Source organism: Chrysochloris asiatica, unplaced genomic scaffold, assembly GCF_000296735.1.
Source record: "Chrysochloris asiatica unplaced genomic scaffold, ChrAsi1.0 scaffold00492, whole genome shotgun sequence".
Taxonomy (NCBI): Eukaryota; Metazoa; Chordata; class Mammalia; order Afrosoricida; family Chrysochloridae; genus Chrysochloris; species Chrysochloris asiatica.
Window position 1 is genome coordinate 126,146 of NW_006409010.1, and position 6,985 is coordinate 133,130.

General features: G+C 42.3%; 1 pseudogene; it reads left to right on the forward strand.

The window, feature by feature from the left end:
* Nucleotides 1-3,653: 3,653 nt before the first annotated feature.
* On the forward strand, nucleotides 3,654-4,032 carry LOC102815565 (annotated as a pseudogene).
* Nucleotides 4,033-6,985: the final 2,953 nt, after the last annotated feature.

Here is a 6,985-nt window from a genome sequence, read left to right on the forward strand (position 1 = left end):
TCTGGAGCACTCATGTCAGCAGGGCAAGGAGAGGATGCGCCTGCCTGTCCTGTGTCACTAGTTTGCTGCATGGCTAGGACGATACCCTGGTTACCAGAAAGTGGAGAGGCAGGATCAAGTGTAAAATTCTGAACATTTCATCAAGATCATACATGGTCCAGCCCTGCTGACTAATTGGAGGGTTCTCCCAGTGTAGTCACGGCCTAAAGCTTCTCCTTTTCTTAGTCTTTCCCTCAGTCCTGGCTGCTTCCTGAAAGAGCCCGTCACATGAGTGTGTCCTCACTTCCCACCCCAGCTCCTTGGCCTTCAGCCACAGAGCCACAAAGTCTCAGGACCTGTTACCTGACCTCTAGACACCTGTCCCTCCTCGGTGTAGTGTTGTGTATGTGAAGGAATACTAAGACAGCACACTTCATAGTTTTGCTAAATAGCATCTGTGATGTGCACTAGGTACAAGCTTAGCAATCCTAGCCTCTCATCTGTGCTGCTCAACCTATATCAGCTCCTGGCCCCATGTCTGCTGACCTGAAGTAGACACGAGAAGGTGGAGGTTTAGGGCCCAGCAATACCTACTTAAACTAAGGGCAAACACTGGACTGCTTTGTTGTTCCCCTTCCCTCTTTTTAGAATGGGGATGGTGAGAAAAGTTCCTCAAGATAGTTGAGGTCAGTGGAGTGGCTCTCCAGGTATAGGGACTATGTAAATATAACAGGATGATAAGGGGTCTGTTCTGGGGAATAGAGGAAATCCCAAATGCTGATGACAAACTGAACCCTTTATGCAACTCAGAGGGATTGGATCTGATTACAGTGGGACATGAAGGGATCTGGAAGTGCTGGAACTGTTCTACTTCTTAATGATGATTGTATGATTGCATTTGTCAATTTATGCACTAAAAACTGAATTTTACTGTATGATAATTGTACTTCAATAACATGTTTTTAAAATGTAAAAAAATTAACAACAGTGTGGCACTGTGGGTTCATGCACTGGACTGCAAAGTCGGTTTGAACTATAAGGTCAGCGGGTCAAGCTCACTAGCCACTCCTAGAAAACCCATTACAGAGTTGTTATGGATTGGAAATGACTTGAAGGCACTGAACAACAACAAGGAGTCCTGATGTGTGCTGTACGATAAGCCCTGGACTGTTAATCGCAATGTCGGGGATTGAAACCCATCAGCCGCTACTTGGAAACCCTATACATGATCTCTAAGAATTGAGAACACTCAACCTCACACAAACAACATGAGTCAGAATCTAGTGATGGCAGGCTTGGGTAAGGTCATGTAGAATCCTGAGGTGGTACAAATAGTTAACACGTTCTCCACTCTCAGAAAAACACACTGCCATCAGCCATTTCTAACTCAGTGACCCAGGCTGTAAATCTTTACAAGAGAAGACAACCTTATTTTTCACCTGTAGAACTTCTGGTGGGTTTCAACTGACGACCTTATCCTACAGTACCACTAGGGCTCTGTGTTCTATTGCTAACTAAAAAGGTTGGAAATTTTAGTCTACCCTGTAGCATCTCAGAAGAAAAGCTGGACATTTACTTCCAAACAATCACTAACAGTTTACTGTTACTGACACAGAGGGGATGCCACAAGTTAAAGAAGATTCGAAGGCAAGTGCTGAGGTTAAAGATTTGTATGGAAGAGCAGAAGCTGAAAACCAAAGCTGTCTGACTTGAAGTCTGAATTAAATTATTCCACCGGTCAGCACTTTGAAACTACCAGCTGTTCCGCAGGAGCTGAGGCTTTCTGCTCCTGTAAAGATTTACAGCCTCGGAAACCATATTCAGGGTTGCTACGAGTTGGAACTGACTCCATGGCACATAACCACCACCACCACCACTAATTAACCCACTGTGATGTTTGGACTGGCACAGTAGGAGGCTGAGCTGGGTGCTCCACATGGAGCAGGAATGAGCCAGGCGAGGCTGTTGGGGGCGGTAAGCATCCACTCAGACCACGGTGGAGGCTCAGGCACTATTGAACAGTGGCAGTGGCTGCCCGTGGCTTTTGGTGAGACTTAGTGTACAACCAGCTCTCCAATTCAGAACCGAATGCCTCTGCGTTCAGGATAGTTGGCTGCTCAGTCATGACCTCCTGATCGGCGCCACCCAGGCTGAAGAGAGGATCAGGAGCCACTGCTAAAGCCTTGCCACAAGAAGAGAAGTCCAGTAGCTTGGACCATGTCTGTAACTACTGTAAAACTGGGGGACCCACAAGGAGCTCGACTTCAAACTCATCTTTGGCTAAGACCTTTCTCCGATGCCGCCCACCTCTGCACCTGGCATGTAAACAAAAGAAAACAAACAAAACTTGACATTCTGTATATTTTGGTTCCACCATTGGCCTGTCAGTTAGTTAATCATACTCTGGTGGCTTGTGTGTTGTTGTGATCCTAGAATCTACGCTACCAGTATTTAAAATACCAGCAGGGTCACCATGGTGGACAAGTTTCAGCGGAGCTGCCAAACTTAAGCAGACTAGGAAAAAGGAATGGTGGGCTACTTTTAAAGCTTTAGCCACTGAAAGCCTTCTGAATAGTAGTGGAAGTTGTCAGGTTTAGTACCGGAGGATGAGCCCTTCAATTTGGAAAGCATTCAAACTATGCCTGGGGAAGAGCTGCCTTCTCAAAGTAGAGTTGACCACAATAACGTGATTGGAGAAATGCTATCAGGACCTTCATTTGCTGTTGGGTCACAACTCAAAATAAGAAGAACCAGCTGCAAACACCTGTTAATAATCAGAACATAGAACGTACAAAGCATGATTCTAAGAAAATTAGAAGTTGTCAAAACTAAAATGATTTAAAAACAGGAAAGGTGTGCCAGGGTTATATCCTCTCACCATTGTTATATAGTCTGTATGATAAGCAAATAATGTGAGAAACTGAATTATATGTAGAAGAACTTGCCATCAGGATTGGAGAAAGACTTATTAAGAACCTGCAATGTCAAGATGATACAACCTTACTTGCTGGATACATAAAGGACTTAAAATACTTACTGATGAAGATCAAAGACTGCAGCCTTCAGTCTGGATTGCAACTCAATGCAAAGAAAACAAAAATCCTCATAACTGCACCAATAAATAACATGATAAATGGAGAAAAGCCTAAAGTTGTCAAAGACTTCATTCTACTTGGATCCACATCAACACTCATGGAAGTATCAGTCAAAAAATAAAAAAACATATTGCATTAGGCAAATCTGCTGCAAAAGACCTCTTTAAAATGTTAAAGAGCAAAGATGTTATTGAGGACTAATGTGCAGCTGACCCAAGTCATGGCACTTTCAATTGCTTCATATGCATGTAAAAGTTGTACCATTAATAAGCTACACCATAGAAGAATTAGTACATTTGAAATATGGTGTTAGAGAACAATATTAAAAGTGCCAATGACTGCCGGGAAAACAAACAAATCTGTGTTGGAAGAAGTACAACAAGGATGCTCCTTATAAGCCGGAATGGTGAGATTTCATCTATCACACTTCAGACATAGTAGTATTAGGAGGGACCAGTCCCTGGAGAATTGATATCATGCTTGATAAAACAGAGGGTCAGAGAAGCTAGGTGGTGTGCTTCCCCATTCCTTCCTCCCCTCGAGCTTCTCCCAGAGCCTTGACACCAGACAGAGACTGAGATGGCAGATGAGATCGCAAGGCTCAGGCCGCTTGGCCTAGTAGTGACACAATTTTTGGAAGATCATTCACAAGGAAATCCCAGTCAAAATCGTTTTTGAGGATGACCGGTGTCTTGTTTTCCACGACATTTCCCCTTAAGCACCAACACATTTTCCAGTGATACCTAAGAAGCATATTTCCCAGATTTCAGTAGCAGATGATGATGATGAAAATCTTCTCAGGCATTTGATGATTGTTGGCAAGAAATGTGCTGCTGACCTGGGCCTCAAAAAGGCTTATCGAATGGTGGTGAATGAAGGTTCAGATGGAGGACAGTCTGTCTTTCATGTTCATCTTCATGTTCTTGGAGGTCAGCAGATGAATTGGCCTCCTGGTTAAGCATACTTTGGGGATACTTGTCCCTTCTCTAAGGAATGATCAGGTTGGCAAGTTCAAATATGTTAAAACATTATACTTATTTTTGCCTATGTATGGAGAGATTAAGGAAATAAAAAAAAAACCCCACACACAAAAACACACAATACATAATAAAAGACATTGCTGCACGGTTAAAAAACAACAACAACAACAAAACAAAAAACAGAGGGGCAGAGAAACGGAGGAAGACCCCCAACAAGATGTATTGACACATAGCAATGAGCTCAAAGTAACAATTGTGAGGATGACTTAGGACAGGGCAATGTTTTGTCCTGATGTGCATAGGATCATCGTGAATCAGGGTCATTGTGAATCAGAACTGACTCAATGGCACCTAACAACAACAACAACAACATACTTTGGTTGCTTCATTCTTGAGGTAGACAGAACAGTTTCTGTGTCTTATTCTCTCTATGATGTCCCAAGTATAAATAGTTTATCATGTTTGGTAAGGTGAAGGGTCAGAGAAAAAGAGGAAGACCCCCAACGAGATGGATTGGCTAAGTGGCAGCATCGATGGACTCAAGTGTGGCAACAGTAGTGAGGTTGGCCTAGGATCGGGCAGTGTTTCGTTCTGCTGTGCATAAGGTTGCTATGAGTCCGTACTGACTCGATGGCACCTAACAACAACAACAAACAACAGGACAGGGATAGGATATTTATAGGGAGATCTTAGAATCCTGGGTCTCACCGACCTCAGCAATCATGTTCAAGATTTTGGTTATTTAAAGGGAACTGACCTTAGATTGCAGCACTGGTTTCCCTCACAGGGATGTACAAGAGTCATGGTACTTATATGGAATCCATCTTTTCATTGTGTTGCTTTAACCACTAAGTTTGTTTTACTTTGTTAAAACAGCAATGAAAACCCATGCACACATTTACCATCCTTTTTGGCCAAGCCATGTCACTGAGAAGGGAACTCTATTGACGACAAAGGGTCTCATTTAATCCCGTGATTATAGAAAGCTGTCTCAAAGTGGCAACTCTCACTGTAGGATGCACCACTATTAGGTATCTTGTAGTTGTCTCTTTTAGGTATTTGTGAACTTGATTTCCCTGGACAAACAATTCAAAAGTGGGCTGAATCTCTTCCACCTTCTAATTGGACAGTTTTGACACTTCATCTGGCATCCTCCTCCTAATGTTCAATACTTACCTTCACAGATTCCATGGATATGACCCCAGGTTTTCTTCCTGCTTTGGGGATATATTATCTGTAGTTGATAAACTTGAATGATGGTATTGGCAAAGAATGTTGAAAGTACCATGGACTGCCAAAAGAATAAACAAATCTGTCCTGGAAGAAGTACAGCCAGAAGGTTCCTTATAAGTGAGTGTGACAAGCCTTTGTCTTATGTACTTTGGACATGTTATCAGGAGGAATTGGTCCCTGGAAAAACACAACATGCTTGGCAAAGAAGATTCTCCACCCCCACCCCCAAATGGATTGGCACAGTGGCTGCAACAATGTGCTCAAGCAACGATTGTGAGCATGGTGAAGGGCCAGTCAGGTCAGTGTTTTGTTCGTTTGTGCATATGGTCACTACAACTCAGAGTGGACTCAATGGCACCTAATAGCAGCAGTTATTTTAAAATCACTTCCCCTCAAGGTTGGAATGTTTAAATGAAGTTGTTATTAATTGCTCAGGAATAACAAAAGGGAAATATATACACAACTAGTTGTTGTTGTTAGGTGCCATCAAGTCAGTACTGACCCATAGCGATCTTATGCACAGCAGAACAAGACACTGCCTGATCCTGGGCCAACCTCACTACTGTTGCCATGCTTGAGTTCATCGATGCTGCCATGTGGCCAATCCATCTCGTTGGGGGTCTTCCTCTTTTTCTCTGACCTTCCACCTTACCAAACATGATGTCCTTCTTCAACAACTGGTCCCTCCTGACAATATGTCCAAAGTATGAGAGACAAAGTTTGGCCATCTTGGCCTCCAAGGAGCACTCTGGCTGCACTTCTTCCAAAATGGATCTATTGGTTCTTTTGGTGTACGCATACCACATTGTAAATATATATTCATTTATATGTTTAAGGGACACATTTTGCAAGCTAGTCTCCTGCCCGCAGGCATGCTGCTTTTCTCATTCCATAGGCTTAAAGTCCACTGCTGCTCTTTCTCTCTGTGCCATCACTTCCACCACCATCTCTGTTGTCGACACTTTTCTAGTCAGGATCCCTTGCTCCTCTCATGTTCTTCCCTCTTGATGGTCCTTGGGTCTCCTGTTCCTGTTAAAAAAAAAAAAAAAGATTTACATTTAGATCTTTAATCCACGTTGAGCTAGTTTATGTATATGGAGTAAGGTATAGGTCTTATTTCATTCTTTTGCAAATGAATTTCCAGTTTTTCCAGCATCATTTGTTGCAGAGACCATCCCTTCCCTATTTAAGGTACTTTGCCTCTTTGTCAAAGCTGACTGTATGTGGATGGATTTACTTCAGGTTCTTAATTCTGTTCCATTGATCTATGTGTCTCTCATCATACTAATACCGGGTTGTTTTGACCACTGTCACCCTGTAGTAAGTTTTGAAGTCAGAAAGTGAGAGGTCTTCCACTTTGATCTTTTTCTTAAGCAGTGTTTTGCTTATTTGAGGTCTCTTTCCCTTCCAAATAAAGAGCATGATCATTTTTCCATCTCTGCAAAGAATGTTGTTGGAATCTGGATTGGGATTGCGTTATACATGTAGATTGCTTTGGGTATTACTGACATTTTCACAATGTTAAGTCTTCCTGTTCATGACCATGGTACATTCTTCCATTTTTGCAAATCTTTTTTGGTTTCTTATAGTAGTGCTGTGTAGTTTTCTTTATATAGGTCTTTTGTTTCTCTGGTTAGATTTATTCCTAAATATTTCATCCTTTGGTTGGCTATTATAAATGGTATTGTTTTCATTATT